This window comes from Panthera leo, chromosome D2 (genome assembly GCF_018350215.1).
Source record: "Panthera leo isolate Ple1 chromosome D2, P.leo_Ple1_pat1.1, whole genome shotgun sequence".
Lineage (NCBI taxonomy): Eukaryota > Metazoa > Chordata > Mammalia > Carnivora > Felidae > Panthera > Panthera leo.
The window spans coordinates 15,708,924-15,727,086 of NC_056689.1; the positions used below are offsets into that span (position 1 = coordinate 15,708,924).

General features: G+C 49.0%; 1 protein-coding gene across 6 annotated transcripts in view; it reads left to right on the forward strand.

The window, feature by feature from the left end:
• Window positions 1-1,129: 1,129 nt before the first annotated feature.
• SIPA1L2 (signal induced proliferation associated 1 like 2) overlaps window positions 1,130-18,163 on the forward strand; it is a 223,197-nt gene continuing 206,163 nt past the window's right edge. For all 6 annotated transcript variants that reach the window (XM_042907476.1, XM_042907478.1, XM_042907480.1 and 3 more), the window contains exon 1: window positions 1,130-1,194. The gene's annotated coding sequence lies outside the window, so the exon portion shown is untranslated. The remainder of the gene's footprint in view (window positions 1,195-18,163) is intronic.

Below are 18,163 nucleotides of genomic sequence, written 5' to 3' on the forward strand. Positions count from 1 at the left end.
TCTCGCCTTGCACACCTCCCCCTAGCTTGGAAAGGTTGCATCTGTGCAGCATTCCAGGGCGCTGGCACCTACCTGACCTCATCTTACCGTGCAACCTAGTACCCCAGCCCCAGAGCGCAGGGGCTCAGTCAGGGTTGTCCCGGGGCGCGTTCCCGGGCCAGAACGCAGTAGGGACATCTCCAGGGCGGTCCCGGGACGCCCCCTTCCCCCCAGGCCGGCACACGGTAGGAACACCGCCTGGGCAGCCCTGGGGCGCCCTCCCAGGCCGGCACCCAGTCGGAGCTCGCCCCTCCTGCCGTCGTCTTCTGAACGCAGTGAGTCAGTGGTCTGGGCCGTCGCCGGCCGCCGCGATTCCGCTGCGTCTTGAGGCAGGTGCCCGCGCAGCGCCCGCGGCTGGCTGGGTCTCCTCGGGCCGCGACACTCAGGCTCTGGCGGCGCGGGGACCGGAGCCCGGGGCGGGCGCGTCTCTCCCAGTCGCGGAGAGTGGAGGGCCAGGCGGGGTCGCGACGGCGCTAGGGGGCCGCTCGCGGCCGGACTCGGGGTTTTTAACTTATTCCGGCCGGAGGGGGGAAACGAGCCCGCGGAGGGCGGCGCCGGTTCCCCCGGGGCGCGGGTCCAGGTAGGCTGTACCTCCCCCGAGGTCACCAGGCGCCGCGCCCCCGCGCCCCGCAGCCGCCTCGCGGGGAAGGGCGCCCGAACCCCTCCGGGACGCGCCGCTCTCGCGCGCCGCGGGGCCTGGGAACCGCGCACCGGCTGAGCCCCGAGCCCCGCGGGGCGGCGGGACGGACGGCGCCCGCGCCCAATCGCGGGGCGGGGCCGAGGGGGCCTGCAGGCGGCGGCCAATGGGAGGCCGCAGAGCGGGCGGGGGGCGGTGCCGCCGGGCGGGCGGGCGGCGGCGTCGGGAGCCGGCTCGGCAGACCGGGAGCCCGGGAGGAGCCGGCGGAGCGGGAGGAGGACGACGGAGGAGGAGGAGCAGCGCCGCGCCCCCGCCCCGGCCGCCCGCCCGCCCGAGCGCAGGCCGACAGCTCCAGCCGCAGCCGGCGGGTCCGGGCCGCCTCCCGCCGGAGCCCGGCGCCGGCAGAGTCCGGGCCGATGGGCAGCCCCGGGCAGCGGCGGGCGGCGAGGCGGCGGCCCCGGTACGCGCCGCCGCGCGCTCGTGGGCTGTAGCAGGTCCCGGCGGACTGCGTCTCCGAGGTGCGTGTCGGGCGAGCGGACGGGGAGCGAGGCGGGATCCGCTCGGGAGCCTTCGGGTGGTGTCTGGGCACGGCCTCCGCGAGGACTGTCCCGGGGTGCAGGGGCTGCCCCGGGAGCGCTTCGGGGGCTGATGGCCGGGCCGGGCCGGGGGCAGGGCAGGGGCGCGGGGCGGGGGGTCCGGCTGGCAGACGCGCCCGCGCTTCCGAGCCCCGGGTGGAAGAGGAGCCGCCGCCGCTCGTTCTCTCAAAGTTATCGATCGGCAGAGAGGTTATTCCCGTCTTGGTGACACGAGCACTAATGAGGACCTCCTCTGGGTGCGCAGCAACTCCTCTGTGACTAACCCGAGAGCGAAGATGAAAGGCTGCGGGACGCTGTGCACCGGCGCGCCGGGCGGGGTTACTTGCTGAACTTGCTGCGGGGTGTCTTCCCCCGGGAAGGTGTGCGCCCCCGGCGCGCGCTCTCGCCGGCGGGGGCCCCGCTCCCTCTTTTGTAAGATCCCGAGGCGCGGCGAGCGCCCTTCTAACTCGGCGCGACCACCCTTTGGGGTCCCGACCGCTCTGCCACCTCTCCGGCCTCCGTGCCTCGCTCCATCCTCCGCTCCCGGGCCTTCTCGGGTCCCCCCATATTATTAAAGCTAGTTTGACCACGTCCTGGGAGTATCCCCACGAGCGCCTATAGATTAATTTTCAACCGTGCCACAAACCCAAAGAATCAATTTCAGTTCATCATCTGCAAGCGAGAGCCGATGCTTCTGGGGAAGAGAAAACAACTTGGCATTACCCCTCTGGGAGATATTTGTCATCATTAACCTGCTTCAGTTAAATTAATTCAGCCCAAGATGACTCCAGCGTGAGTATTGGAAAAATCAAGTGCATTGGTCACGGAATTGTGGTCACCAAAACATGATTTTGGTCAAAATGAAATAGTACATGTTTTGGATTTTGTTTAGCTTAGGAGTTGCTTTTCATGATGATGGCCCCTTTTTTTTTTTTTTTAAACAAAGAATCTTGACGATTCTCATAGGTTTGCTCTCAGTAAGTTCAAAATAGTCACTAAGATTTTTCTTTTCTTTGCCTCTTTTGTCTGCAGCTTTCATTTCTAAATGTTAACACTAGATGGCTTTCTTATGACGGGCATTTGTAAACTGCGCTTTTGAGTTGCCTATCTGCAATCCAGGTTGCAATTTTTCCAGTTTTGCAATTAGTGATGGGAGGGGGAAAAAAATCTCCAGAACTGTTGCTTTCTTTGAAATATACTACTTCTGTATAAAACAAACGTTTATCTCCACTTCAAAAAGTGTCATTATTTCTGGCATTCTTAAAGATGAATTTCAAGAGACAACTTGGTCACCATTTTTAGTCACAAATTTAAGGATGTCTGTTTTCATGTTTTTGTTTGAGGAATATATTCGAGGACTGGATTTAGACCATATTTTCACTTTTTTAACTTAGGAGTTCACTGCTTGATTCAGAGAGGTATAAAACAACATTATTCGTGAGAAAGTGCAGTCTTCAATCTTGAGTTTTGTGTACAAAATCATTGATTCTTCCTAAGGTTTCAGTGATGCATGTAGCTGGAAGTATATATATGCATGATTCATACCAAGAATTTGGTAGAGACGTCTTTCTGTCTTTCTCCCGGTTGACACTTGGTTTTTCATTTCCAAGCACAACCCCTTTTATGAGAATTACTGTAGCCAGTAGGTAATCAGCAACAGCAGGTTCTCAGTTATACATTTTAAGTACTTTTTTTTCCTAGACCAAGACAGTGGCATCCTGTCCAAATCTTGCCTCGGTAGGCATACTTGTTCATAAGCTGGAGAAATATCTTGGACTTATTTTATAGCTGCCATTTATTGTGTGTCTTGCCCAGCTTAAAATATGACATGTTGAATTTGTTTGTTCTAAATTGGAATGTATTCATAAATAGCTGAAGAAAAAAAAAGAAAACTCTAGCAAACATCTGGGAAGTAGGAAATGGAATCAGAAACAGCTTTTATCAGTACCCACATGCTACCTATAGATGGGGTGAAATGAACTTGGGTAAGAAGCAGTATAAGCATTTGGTCTGGAAAATAAGAGAAAATAACATACGTTGCAGGTAGGGAGGTAGAGCTCCTGGCTTTGGGGTAGGGGCTGCAGATTTTCCCCAGCCGATTTAAGTGTATATTTTTCATCAGATGCTTGTGTTTTTGAATGTTTGCCTTTTTCAAAGAGGTTTCATTTTATGGAATGTGATGGGAATTATCAGAGCATCGTGATTTGGCTTTTATGAGGTTTATTGTAGTTAAAGCTGTGTACTGTGGGCTTGTAAGTTGCCCCCCCCCCCCCACCTTGAGACTGGAATGGCATTTTAAAGGGTTCCTCGATACCTGAGCTTAGTAAACACCTGTCCACCTTGGGGATCTTTTTACCTGAGGCAGAGGAGGGAATAGTGGGTTATTCATTTTGAAAATCTGTCTGTTCTTCAATGTGAGGAAATATTCACTAACCTTGAAAGGGCAACTGTCTGGTAATTGAAACTGGTTTAAAAGTATTGGGTTTGGTCATGAAAACTAGTTTAAAAGGGACTGTGTTTACTGCACACTTTGCAAAGGACTATATGTTTGAGTGGATACCGCCCCCTATCTGAATCCCAGCCATAACTGATAAATGAAAGGTGTTTTGTTTTTTTTTCTTTTGTTTTTTTCTTTTCGAGATTGAGGAAGGCATCGAGTCTTTGCATTTATGATCTGCTTGTCCTGGTGGTTTAGGATTACTTATCTTTTCAAAGATGCGCTGAACTTGAAGAAACTTTAGACTGTTACTATTAACTGAAAAGCAAAGCAGTTTTTTTTTCCTGTTTTGAACTTGAGTGAGATACAATGTACAGTTCTGAAGAATGCAGGGAACCGCGTTCCAGATTTTTCTGCATCTATTATTGTACCTAATTCCCTTGCAGGGTGATAGACTAGGGAGAGCTTTAGGCGGGAGGAACAGGAACCTCTACTTTCCTCCTTCTATTGCCTGTCACAAATGAGTTTGGATAAAGTATTTCCATGATCCCTTTCAGCAGCAATATTTTAGATTTCTTGAACATTTAAAACGAAGGTATTAGCGTAATGCAAAGGACTCACTGTGACAGTTCATCGTTGTTCATGATTGTGTCTTGCATTCATTGCCTTACAGTGTGTTTGTATGTGAACATTCCTGAGAGTTCTAGCTACTTGGTTTACCTTGGAATCAGTGAGGCAGAAATCGAGTTTCTGTTCCAATCACATGTCACCGTGACCCCTTTGAAGGAGAGATAACAGTATAATAGGACTTTAAATGCCTCTTAACTTCAGAGATAAATGATTTCAATCCTTTCTGGACTTGATTCATAAACTTTGGGTCCCAAGAGTGGTTGGAGAGAGCCAGATCTGACCCACAGGAGAGGTTCTGTTTCTTGAGAGGTTTCATATTTAGCGTAACCCAGTTCCATGATATCCCCCCCCCGCCTAGCCCCCAGGATGCAGTGTTGCTACACGAACATACTGAAAATTAACAACATCAATTCCTATCTACTTTCGATGCATTTCATCAAAGTGTATTAGTTTATACCCCACTCCCCACCCCACCCCACCCCACCCGGCAAAAGGAAGAAAGAGTACGCATGCCTTCAGACAGGAAGGTTCTTCCCCTCCAGAGAAGACATTTGTTAAAATTATCCCACATGAGGGGCGCCTGGGTGGCTCAGTCGGTTGAGCGTCCCCACTTCGGCTCAGGTCATGATCTCACGGTTCAACGGGTTCGAGCCCCGAGTCGGGCCCGACAGCGCAGAGCCTGGAGCCCGCTTCCGATTCTGTGTCTCCCTCTCTCCGCCCCTCTCCCACTCACGCTCTGTCTCCCCCTTCTCAAAAATAAACATTAAAAAAATTTTTTTTTCTTTAATTATCCCGCTTGTGCATATATACCCTCCCAGACATGGACACTTTTTCCTTTTGCACGGGCCAGTGAAAAGTTCACTGAGGACCAGTGTTTGGAAATCGCAGTCCAGCCCTTCTGTGATGCGGGGATCTCTTAATAATGCCCTACGAGTGGTTTTCCAGCAATACCTGAACATTGCCTGGAAGGGGTGGAGAGCTCCACCCTTCTGAGGTTTTTGACTACTAGACGAGTGTTTTTTTATTTTTTATTTTATTTTTTATTTTATTTTTTTCAACGTTTATTTATTTTTGAGACAGAGAGAGACAGAGCATGAACAGGGGAGGGGCAGAGAGAGAGGGAGACACAGAATCCGAAACAGGCTCCAGGCCCTGAGCGGTCAGCACAGAGCCCGACGCGGGGCTCGAACTCACGGGCCGTGAGATCGTGACCTGAGCCGAAGTCAGACGCTTAACCGACCGAGCCACCCAGGCGCCCCTAGACGAGTGTTTTTTACCCACAGCACTGAAATCGAACTCTTCCTGTTTATTTGCATTCTACTCCCTTGGTGGCCCGTGGAACAGATCTTTCTAGAGAGGTATTTCAGTTATTCACTGAGCACCACCTGTCACACTTGGACCCCGAACTGAAGGCCTCCCACTCCAGCTTGACCTGGGCAGAGTAGGAGTACCCTTCCCTCAGCCTGCGTGTCCCACTCGCACTGATAGAGTCCAGGCCTGCGTTCAGTTGTTTGTTTTTTTTTTTTTTTTTGGTGGCCACGTTACCCAGACTCAGTGAGTTTCCTGTTCACTAAAACCCCTGAGTCGTTAATCACATACTGCCACTAGCCATGGTTGGCCTTCCTGCACTAACGTCGCTGCAAGACCCAACATCTATGGTGCTTCATTTTCCTTTATTTTAGCTGGTTCTACCCCGGGTGCTTCTTGGGAGTTTGATTCTGTTGGTTAGCACCTTTGTCTGCCCTCCCAGAGGAAGGCTGCTTGCTTAGAACATCAGACTGTTTTTTTTTTTTTTGTTTTTTGTTTTTTATCTCTACCTAAGTCGGGGATGAAATTGTCAAACTGGCTCAGCCATGAATAGTGGCTCTGGAAGCTTCTAGCTTTATAAGGAATCACTCTCGGTTATCGTTAAGTCCTAACGCACCTAATTTCTTACCAGCTGGCTCCGATCTCTCTGCCTTTTCCAGACATCCTGAAAGAGGCTGTCAAGCCTCCTTGGCTACTTCTGCTGACCAGGTTATTCTAAGACAGAAATGAGTTCAATTTTAGTGTGTCCCTGGTAATTAGAACTGTGCTCTGCATGGTTGGTGATTAAGAAATATTTTAATGACTGACTGACTGAATGACTTAGAAAATAGGGCCCCACACGCCTGGATGGCGCAGTCGGTTAAGCGTCCGACTTCAGCCAGGTCACGATCTCGCGGTCCGTGAGTTCGAGCCCCGCGTCAGGCTCTGGGTTGATGGCTCAGAGCCTGGAGCCTGTTTCCGATTCTGTGTCTCCCTCTCTCTGCCCTTCCCCCGTTCATGCTCTGTCTCTCTCTGTCCCAAAAATAAATAAAAAAAAAAAAAAAAACGTTGAGAAAATAGGGCCCCACTGTGACCTGTGACCTCTGGAGGTCTTAGGCACTGAAAAGCCTGTGGGAAAAATCGGAATGTTGTTGGACTTTCTGAACTTATTTTGGAGCTGGGTATTACTTTATTTTGTGTTACTTTCGGGTAGTGGGTAAGAGAACCGTGAGCTTTCCCCATTTTCTCAGCGTTCTAATACTCTTCCCTTCCTGTTCCCCGAACATACGTTTAGTCCGAAGGGGCTTGTTCAGCTCTGCCTGTGGGATTACTCCAGATTTTTCACTTTTGCATATTTGCTAAATCTGGAAGAAGCTCCTCGTTGGTCGAGCTGTTCGAGCAATCCGAGTTGCCCGAGCAGGCTGTTGGGTTGTGCATTCAGTTACTCATCAGTAGAAAAAATCTAGGTAGAGAGCCAGTGTTAAAAATTGTTCCTGTGGAAAGCAAGAACTCTTGGATAAATAAAAAAATTATGTATGCCGGGATGAACTATTTCTGGAGACTCAAAAAAGCATTTCTGATGGCAGTGCTTGGGGCGTAGTGGCCTGTAGAGTCAGCATGATGCTGGCTTTCCGTCTCCCAGGGGCCTTGATAATGCATTTGGTTCCTGGTTGGACAGTGGGTGTTCACGTGGCTCAGGAATAGCTCTGGGATACAGTCTTCTTTGTACTGAAGTTTCTAATAAGTAATTTTAGGAATTAACAGTTTTAATTATTCATAAAGGACAAAAGCTTTCGTTTGAGTGTTTAATACCTTAATCCAAGGAACAGTGATTTCTTTGTAGTGGGGTTTCTAAATTTTTTTCAGCGTGCATACCCTTTCCGTACAAAATCACCGTCTAAATAAATGTGTGTGTATGCCTGTGCAAATATACGTGTCTGTGTCTGTGTGTTTGTGCCTATGTGTATATACACCTGCATGCATGTAAATTTATCATGCTAAGATACAGACGTTATAAAACACAGAAATGCACATTTGAAGAAGGGTGGCATTAAAAAGAAATAGAAATGGAGTATTTCCTTTTGCACCTTAAGGGCTGTCTCGTTACCCTTCGAAATGCGTGGCCCCCAGTCTGGAGACCCGTGTTCTGTCCACCACTCTCTTCAGCTTAGAGTTCATGACTGTTTGGAAGCAGTTTCTCAGGGGCCTGTCAGCATCCTGTGAGGGAAGTTTAAGACAGACTCTATCCTTACCGGGCCCTCTGTTTACTATATTTGTTCCTTTTCTGAGAACTTTTTTTTTTTTTTTTTTTTTTTAACTTTGGCCTGTTCTCTTCCAGAATTGCTGTGGGTTCTTTAGGGGTTTAATTTGGGTAGGGAGTAGATAACGTCCTGGGGGATACTGTTCTTTCTGGAACGTTTCTGGTTGAACTCAGCTGTTGAGGAGGCACCATACTGTCACACACAGCCCCCTCCAGGCCCACAGTCAGGATAGAAGGACGTAAGTAATCATTTTCTCATCCGGAAACTTCTGAAGCGTAAAAACAAATTTGGAAGTACAGTATAGTTCGGCTCGTGTATCATTGGCTACCGTGCTAGCACATGTCAGCTCCTGCTGCGAGGGAGTTAAGGGAGCCCAGCCACCTGGCCTCTCCAGAGCCTTGGTGCTGCAGCTACCCAGCTAAACTAGCACCTCCCCTTCACTCTCCCTCCTGTGCACTCTCTGCTCCCCTGTTGTCTGCTGGATCTTAATCCACAGCACTCAGCATTGCCTGACACGAAGAGTGTGTGTATGTGTATATTGTTTTAATTTTTTTTATTTATTTTTTTTTTAAGTTTTTTTTTAACGTTTATTTATTTTTGGGGACAGAGAGAGACAGAGCATGAACGGGGGAGGGGCAGAGAGAGAGGGAGACACAGAATCTGAAACAGGCTCCAGGCTCTGAGCCGTCAGCCCAGAGCCCGACGTGGGGCTCGAACTCACAGACTGCGAGATCGTGACCTGAGCTGAAGTCGGATGCCCAACTGACTGAGCCACCCAGGCGCCCCGTGTTTTTAAATAGACTCCACAGCCAACGCGGGACCTGATCTCACGACCCTAAGATCAAGAGTCACCCGATCTACTGACTGAGTCAGCCCCCCAGCCTCAGCATTGTATTTTAATTTTTTTTAACGTTTATTTATTTTTGCCAGACAAGAGAGAGACCGAGCTCGAGCGGGGGAGGGGCAGAGAGAGAGGGAGACACAGAATCTGAAGCAGGTTCCAGGCTCTGAGCTGTCGGCACAGAGCCCGACGCGGGGCCGGCACCCATGGACCATGAGATCATGGTCTGAGCCGAAGTCGGACACTTAACCGACTGAGCCACCCAGGCACCCCTCAACAGCCTTTTATACTTCCATTTTAAATCATTTCCATCTGAAACGACCTGTGACTGAACTTGGACAGCAAGCTAGTGAAAGGGGAGTAGTAAGTAGTTTCTGAAGAGGGTGAGAGCAGAGGCCCAGCTGTTCCTTTAGGACGTTTATAGCCCTGCTCCAGGGCTGTGATTCTGGGGACGCAGGGCACCCTGGGGGTTGTCCTCCTGTTCCTGAGAGCATGTGGTCTGCACCCATCCCAGGTTTCAGAGTCTCCAGACTGACAAGGGCACAGCCCTGATGGAATCCGGTGAGGCTACAGGTCACTTAAAAACCCTGGTGTGGGCTCCTTCGTAAACATACCTGAAAAGAAATGATTTCTGAATTGTGCCGTTTCATCTGTAAAGTCTTTTGCCTGTCGGCCCGTCAGCCATGGTAATTTCTAGAGGAAACAGTGATTTTTGAAAGCTCATCACTAGAACATTGGACACCTCTTGTTGACTTAGCACTTTGAGGATTGCAAAGTACATCAGAGAGATATTTATGCCTTAAAGGTAGTCGGTGCTCAGGAAGTGTAGTTTTCATTTTACAGGTGAAAGTCTTTTACGTTCAATATCCTGATACAGTATTAGTTCCTATATTCCATGAACTCAGGAGGTTGTCATCCTAAGTCCTGTGCGTGTACATTTCTGTGTTAAGAGGTACTATGATGAGATTTGAGGCAGGACTGAGAGAGTCATCTAAATAATAATAGAATCACCTCATTTACCAACCAAGTCTGCTTACTGGAGGGTCATGGGAAGCCTTTTGCTTGGAAAAATGCATCAATGTTCCTATTTAAAAACTTTTATGTGTTGGTAAGAGTGAGGGAGACTAATGTTTTTGACTTAACAAAATAGAGAATCGGGGGGAGGTATTCTTGAAAATAAATGTAAAAGACAGCCATTGTGCTGGAACTTTCATTGGTGTTCTCTCACATACTGAACCAGACCCTTGTAAGCTGATGGGATGATCCCCTTTCACTAACACAAAAACTAAGGTTTACGGGGAGAACACATGCTTTTCTGAGTCTTCTTAGTCTTAAAAAAAATTTTTTTTGAAAGGTTTATTTGCCTTTGAGAGAGAGAGAGACAAAGCACAAGCAACAGAGGAACAGAGAGAGAGGGAGACACAGAATCTGAAGCAGGCTCCAGGCTCTGAGCTGTCGGTGCCCGACCCGACGCGGGGCTCGAACCCACGAACCGTGAGATCATGACCTGCGCAGAAGTCGGACGCTTAACCGACTGAGCCACCCAGGTGTCCTTGAGTCTTCTGAGTCTTAGACCTGAAGCCCCGTCTCTCCGCTCCAGCTACAGGCCGCTTTCCTCTGTTCCCATCTGCTTTGTGAGGTGTGGTTGGTCTCCAGAGATCACGGAAGGAGTGAATGGAAGGAGGGAGTGAGTAGAGAAGGTGTGTGCACAGGAGAATGGCGGACTCCAGCCAGCTGTCCCTGAAAGGGGGAAAACGGTGGCCCAGCGTTGGGCTGAGGAGTCTGAGTTTTATTAGCCGGTGGATGGTCTCTTCTTCAGGAGAAATGTCGTAATTCGCGGAGAGGTAGCCCTTCTGATCCAATCTGGCTACCTGTCCTTTGTTGGGAAGGGAGTGGGACAATTTCTCCGGCTCCCCGCCTCTTTGCCAGGGTTCAAAGAAGTATAAGGGGAAAACAGTTTTTGTTTTGCATTTATACTTTGCCAGATTTGCATAATCTGTGTTGAAGCCAGTTCAGTGTGAATCCCTAAATAAATTTCAGGCATTTAAATATTTAAAAGGATCCGTCCACGGTACTTTACTCACCCAAAGAATAAGTGCTTCCAACAAAGAAAATAACCCCCTTGCAGATGCAGCCCATACAGACTTTGTTCACCTTGTCACTGAATTATAAAACATTAATAGCAAAGCTAGAATTGGAACATTCGCCGACATGCCTGGCTGGCTCGCTTCCAAAATATTGTTTCCCTGGTTGGAGCATGCGGGACGGTTTGTTTAAAACTGGCAGCTGGCCAGGGAGCGGAGCTCTGACGCAATCACGGCGGTAACTACTTTGCTCCGTCTGCTAATTTTAGGGCAGTTAAATCTGGGTGATGTCTGATGACTGCTGTCGCTGTGCGTCTGGTGGCGGGGAGCCTTCCAGATCCATCCTCCGGGCCCGGCACCGCGGTCCTCGTCTCCCTGCGCGATGGGCTGGCAGAGGCGATGCCGGGCTGGCACCGAATGTGAGCGGTGAGATGAGTTGGGGCAGGGCCCGCGCGGGGCTCCAGGGGACACCGCCTCTGATCTCACTGGTTTTCTGTGCCAGTCCCTCAACAGATCCGTATCTGAGGGCACCGGGCCGTGGGAGGTGTGGAGGACGGAGGCAAGTGTAAACAGAGGCTCTTGCCTTCTGCGGGCCCCCCCCCCCACCCCGATGACAACACGCTCTGCTTCTCCCTGCCCTCCCCGCCGGCGCTGGCTGGCTCAGCACCCAGCCGCTTCTGCCTTCTCCTTTTCTGGAAGAGGCAAAACTGAGGAGAAAGATGGGAATTTTTGGAGACCAGTTTGGAGCATCGTATAGAAGAGCAGAGTAGAGTTTTCTGGCTCTTGCAGGAGAGGGAGGTGGCAGGGAGGGGTTGCTTTGTGGCCATCCCGACCTCACTTCGCTTCCTAGACAGCGAGCGTAACCCAGTTTCAAAACAAGGATCCCCAAGGCCTCTATAAACGCTGGCATTCTGAGGTTGCCCGGTTAGCGGGAGGCGTCCTGGGGTGTGACACCCATGGGGGCAGGGGCCACTTACCTCGTTCCCTCCTGGGCTCCGGGTGAGCGTCCGGCACCATCAGAGAATTAACGGACTCGTAGCATTTCCAGCCTCAGAGGGCCCTTCTGGTCGTCTTCGAATCAAACTTCCTCATGTTCCTGATTCGGAAATTTAAGAGAAGGGTTTAACAGCCGGGCCCCCATCGTGGAAGAGAATGGGCTGGCTTACTGGGTGAGACCCTGGGACAGCCGGGCTCTGTGGCTTGAAGGCCCCGTGGGCTGCTGAGCATATAGCGGGTTGCCTAGTCGAGAGAACATTCCAGAAGAAGGCAGGAGCCAAGTTATGCTTTGGCAAACGGTTAGGATTTGAATTTTCCGCGAGGGGCCCTTAGACACAAGGACACTCCGGGCTCTGTAGAGACCGGCCAATGCAAGTAAACCCATCGCACTTAGTTGTTCATTTGAACCCAGTGTTGTCTACAACAACTCCCTCTGCCTGAAACAAAACTCACCTCCTTGCCTGGTTTAGGTTTTGCAACCCCGAAAACGGATTTCGTGATAAAAGCGACCTCAAGGAGAAGTGACGGACCGTGTTTTTGACATGGTGGTTAACTCACTCGTCTGTCACGTGAGGTAGTCAATCTGATCTCCCCCCCCCCCCACTGTAATTTGTTAAAGGTTATGTCATACACCTGAAGGAAAAAATATCGAAAGTAAATGATGAGCTTTATTTATTTTTTTTAACATCGAGGTATATAGATGACATCATATTAGTTTCAGGTGTACCACATGACAGTTGGCATTTCTGTGTGCTATGAAATGATCACAGTAAGTCTGGTCACAATTTTTTTTTTCTGGGGATGACACCTTGTAAGATCTGTCTTCGCAACTTTGAAGTCCTTTAACTGTCCCATATTATTCACTATAACACCACTCTGTACATTACATCCTCGGAACTTATGTATTTTATGACTGGGAGTTTGTGCCTTTTGACCATGGCGTTTTGGTATGAAATTTTTGAATCTGTTTCAGCTGTTTGTGTAGAAAATATACACACCAGTATTACAGTTGTGATCCAAGGTCACATGTTTTAAGACTTTAGGAATTTATAACTTTTGGTGATTGGTTGACCAGAGTGACTTATTTGAAAAATTATTCTGGGTAATCAAACTTTTATTTTTTATTTTTTTAAGTTTCAGTTATTTACTTACTTGTATATTTGTTTTGAGAGAGAGAATGAGTGGCGGTTGGGGCAGAGAGAGAGAAGGAGAGAGAGAATCCCAAACAGTCTCCACGCTCTCAGCGCAGAGCCCGATGTGAGTCTCGATCCCAGGAACCGTGAGATCATGACCTGAGCTGAAATCAAGAGTCAGGATGCTGGGGCACCTGGGTGGCTCAGTCGGTTAAGCATCTGGCTTTGGCTCTGGTCACGATCTCACGGTTCGTGAGTTCGAGCCCCGCGTCGGGCTCTGTGCTGACAGCTCGGAGCCTGGAGCCCGCTTTGGATTTTGTGTCTCTCTCTGCCCCTCCCCCAGTCACGCTCTGTGTCTCTCTTTCAAAAATAAATAAACATTAAAAAAAGAAAAAAGGATGCTTAACCGACTGAACCACCCAAGCACCCCATGAGTAATCAGACTTGTAAACCGAGGCAGCAGGGCTTGGGAAGCATGGCTGCGGGCCGAGCATTTACCCTGTGGAGCACTGGTCCCCCGCCGGCCGGGGTCTCTCTGCTGTGTTGAGTTACCGTCCATGCCCTCTTGCCATAGCTCTCTGTCACTTTTAAGTGCCACGAAGTAGTAGAAAGTGCTAGCTAAGATTTGCATTCCCCTGTAAACTCTAAAACAAGAGATCTCAACATCATCACCGTAGACTTCCCCTCAGGTTTTTTATCACATGGATTTTTATTTATTTTTTTATTTAAAAAATTTTTTTTAACGTTTATTTATTTTTGAGACAGAGAGAGACAGAGCATGAACAGGGGAGGGTCAGAGAGAGAGGGAGACACAGAATCTGAAACAGGCTCCAGGCTCTGAGCTGTCAGCACAGAGCCCGACGCGGGGCTCGAACTCACGGACCGCGAGATCGTGACCTGAGCCGAAGTCAGACGCTTAACCGACTGAGCCACGCAGGTGCCCCTATCACGTGGATTTTTAGACACGCAGAGAAGTTGCAAGAATTCTGTAGTACAGTGGGCACCATATATCCACCACCTACGTCGTGTAAGGCGTTGGCATCTTACTATATTTGCTGCACGCATATCCATGCAGAAGTCCAGTTTTGGGGGATGCATTTGAAAATAATGGTACCCATCAGTACACTTTGCTGCACTGTTGTACTTTTTTCTCTTCGCCATAGATAAGTTTTGCCCGTGTTTGAACTTCATAGAAATGGAATCCTGCAGGATGCACTCTTTTGGGTTAAGGCTTCTTTCGCTCAGCATAACGTTTTCCTGATTGGCTATATGCTTTTAAATGCATCACCGCACCAGGCGGCCTTTCCCCTTGGTTTCGGGCTGTTTTCGAAGGTGGGATCGTCAAGGGATTTTAGGAGCAATTTCTTTCGGGTGTTTGTGTGTTTTTCTTAAGCCTCATCTTCCCCTTTCCGAACAGGGATGTGATTTTTACACTTAATTTGGTCGTTTTTCTCACTGGGTCTCTTCTTAACCTCCCGCCCGTGCGTTCGGGGAGACCAGGCGCGCCTCTGGCCAGTTTGCAGACATTTGCCACCTGGTGGGCTCAGGCCGGTGCGAAGCTTTCAGCTGAGCCCTCTGCTTCTGAAGATTTAGATCGACACACGCTCCCTTTACTTATTTATGTGTGCTACTTGGAAAATTTTAGGTAAAAGAAAATCCATCTATTTACTTTTGCAAAGTCTATTCTTGACCTTTGTGATTAACTTTTAAAAGATGAAGATTTTGTAAGGCATCTCTGAGGAATAATTTCTAGTTCCATTGCAATAAATTATTAAAGCCGAAATGTCCTGACTTCAGTTTTCGGACACTAGATAGAGGAGACTAACCAACAAAACCTACAAAATGAGATTTTTTAAATCAGCTGCCGTGAGTCGATACCAGTTAGCGAAATAAAGTCCTAGCTGCTTAAAAATAAAATGCTACATTGCTAAATTTACCTTTTTAAAATTTTGGACAGTGAGCAAACACGATGGGGGGAGGGGCAGAGAGAGAGAGAGAGAGAGAAAGAGAGAGAGAGAATCCCAAGCAGGCTCCACACTGTCAGCTCAGAGCCTGATGCGGGGCTTGAACCCATGAACTGTGAGATCACGACCTGAACCGAAAGGAAGCGTCAGAGGCTTAACCGACTGAGCCACCCAGGCGCCCCCCGCAAAATGCCGGAAATAAATTAACCGTGCCTTTTGCGAAAGGCCCACTATTACTGAAGCTCTGAGTTGCTAAACCTCTCTAGCTGGTCACAAACTAGTTAAGTTTTCGTCAGCAGGACTGGTGTATGTTCCGGTACGGTGACCTTGGCCCTGCCCGTGGAGCAGTGGGCACGCACATGTCTTGCCTCGTTTGTCCTATACTTACCGCACTCCCTTTTGTGCCGGGCACGGTTCTAGGGAGGGCCTCCGGTTACGGTGGGGGGTGGGCAGACATGGGTGTTGTTCTAATGGCACTCGCATTCTGGAAGTATAGTCGGTCTTCTCTTAATATTTCTCTCAGATTTTTTTTTTTTTTTAATGGGAGGCAGTGCTCTCTTCAAGTGCGGTTTAGCTCTGGATAGAGGCAGGGAGGGTAACGTCTACTCGTAATGAGATTGCAGACAGAGTCTGTAACTCTGAAAGAAATGTTACTGGGGACATGGATTAGGAGATGTAATAAAGGACCTCGTCCCCTGTTTAAAATTCAGACTCATAATAGAAGGCTTAAGAGACACTCGATGAATGGAATAATGGGAATCATTTATTCTGGAGCCAGAGGGTTTCTTGGGAGCAGAAACCTTTTGAATGACTGCAGGGCCCTCCGGCTTATGGGCCATTCAGGAGCAGGTTCCACGGGAGTCCAAGGGCCAGCTCCCAGTCCGAGAAGAGCCGTGACGGGGTCCTGGGGCAGATGGCAGGGAAACGGCTGTGCATGCGATTCCCGCCCCCCCTTCCCCCCGAAGAGCTGACATCACATTGCTTTTGCCCCCAAAGAACGGCGCACTACTTGCCGGCACCTTGACAAACTCTTGAAGGGCCAGCCTGATGGGTCGAAGTGGCTGCTTTGGAGACCATGAGGAGCAGATCATGAGTCTGTCTGAGCTCACGGTGGGCAAGGTCAGTGCACCTTGGGTGCCAAGGATGTGGAGGTGGGATGCGGCCGCCGTGCCTGGGCTCTGAGTTCTGTGTTCTCCAGGGTTATCCCGTGGCTTCCAAGCATGTGCAGAGTAATCCTGGGCATAGCAAACAAAATATTTCTTCCAGAGGGTCACCTCATAACACGCGGTCTGAACATGAACTTATTTCCCTCGGAATGTTTGGGAGAAAAGACTTCCTTCCGCTCACTTGCTCTACGTTGAGGGACTGCATCCAGCTTTGGATCTGAACTCTTTTCCTAGAGATTAGGAGTGTTCATGAGCCCGAAGGAAGGTCTGCAGAAGAGAGAGAACACAGAGATTCGGTTGTATTTGTCACTTCGCACTGATAAAATTAAAAAGTGGGGGAGGACTCCTGGTCGAAATAAATGACACTTGAAATTGTTTCAAGGATGGAAAGGCTGGATGGTTTTTATTTTTCACAGGAGCACCATGGCGTTTTGATCATTCATGGCCCCTCAATTGCTGCTGTCTGCTCAGGATACGTTACAGATGGGTTATGCTGATTTTGCTAATTTTTGCCAATAATTTAAGCATGGAAGGATTCAGGGAACCTCCCGAGCGATAAGAACACAGCTGCTGAGGATAACTTTGAGAGAAGAGGAGTATGTCTTGAGCCTCTCACATGATTTGGGGGCAGTAGCCACAGCTAAGCAGCCGCAGATGGTGTGTTTTCAGCTCGCACTGTGGCAGTTTGGGAGTTTTCTCCATCTTTTTGTTTGTAGCAAACAAAAGAGCAGCGCGGAACTGAATCGGCTAGATCAAGTGTATATAAATTCTACGGACGGTGTGTCTACTCTGTCTTGACTGAAATATTAAACTTCTGCCCCAGGAAGGGAAAACCGACCCGGTGATTTACTGGTGTCTGATTAAACCCCATCTTCACGTGCCTCTAGAATGTGTGTGCTTTGACTTTCCATCAATGGGTAAACATTTACATTGGCCTTTGCCCTTAGAAATTCACTATTCTAGCAAAAAACCAATGAAACAATTTCTGCTTTCGCTGTTCCGTGAGGTGTTCTGCAGCATCTGGAAGGGAGGAGGGGCCTGGATTTCAGTATTCATTCCTTTAGTTTGCAGGAGAAAGGGAAGGCTTCTAGAGGAGGGCTTGTCAGGGGTCACGTCTTCATGGGGAGAAGGGGAGGAGATGCCAAAGAAATCACAAATATTCTAATAATCCTCCCGGAAGTGGCTTGTATACACCCCCTCCCACTGCTCTCTGTTATTGTTGGACTCCGAAGAAAGGCCTGCTGGACCTGCCTCTACTCCCCTGGGTGATTCTTTCTTGTGTTCAGAACCGTCTTGACTTCCTGTTGCTCAGATGCTGGGCATGTTCTGTGGGTTAAAAAAAGCATATGGCTCCTCAAAGATACTATTCTGTGCTCCCTAAGTCCAGATGAACCAGCCCGACCTACATCAAGGCTTTTTTTTTTTTTTTTTGCCACTATATCTTTTTTGTTCTTGAGTTGCATAACTTAATTGGAAGTTTCCAGAAGGCTGATCCTTCTCATCTTGTCTTTGTAGTTAGTGTCTCTGTTTTGTTCCAGTTTTTTGTTGTTGTTGTTGTTTTAATTGCCGAGTCATGGGAACACATTTTCACCCAGCACTAAGTGGAAATGTAGGCTTAACAGGCCCTGAAATGCAGTTTTTTGTAGGCTTGTCCCTGATTGCCTGTAGGCCCCTGCCTCGGACCCAAGGCCGCCGGGTCCTCCTAGAGCTCAGCCCTGGTCACAGGTTTTTCATCTTCGAATGTTTCGATTCCAAATAATTTTCAGAATCGGTGGAAGACCGCTCCATGTCTGACACCTGGAGATATTCCCCTTGACTCCATAGTGAAAGTGAGAGATTGCTAGAGAAGACCTATAACTTTGCTTTTTACTCCTTTTTTTTTAAATGTTTTATTTATTTTTGAGACAGAGGGAGACAGAGTGCAAGCGGAGGAGGGGCAGAGAGAGAGGGAGACACAGAATCCAAAGCAGGCTCCAAGCTCTGGGCTGTCAGCACAGAGCCTGATGTGGGGCTAGAACCCACGAACCACGAGATCATGACCTGAGCCCAAGTCAGATGCTTAACTGGCTGAGCCACCCAGGCGCCCCTGCTTTTTACTTCTTGTATGGGACTT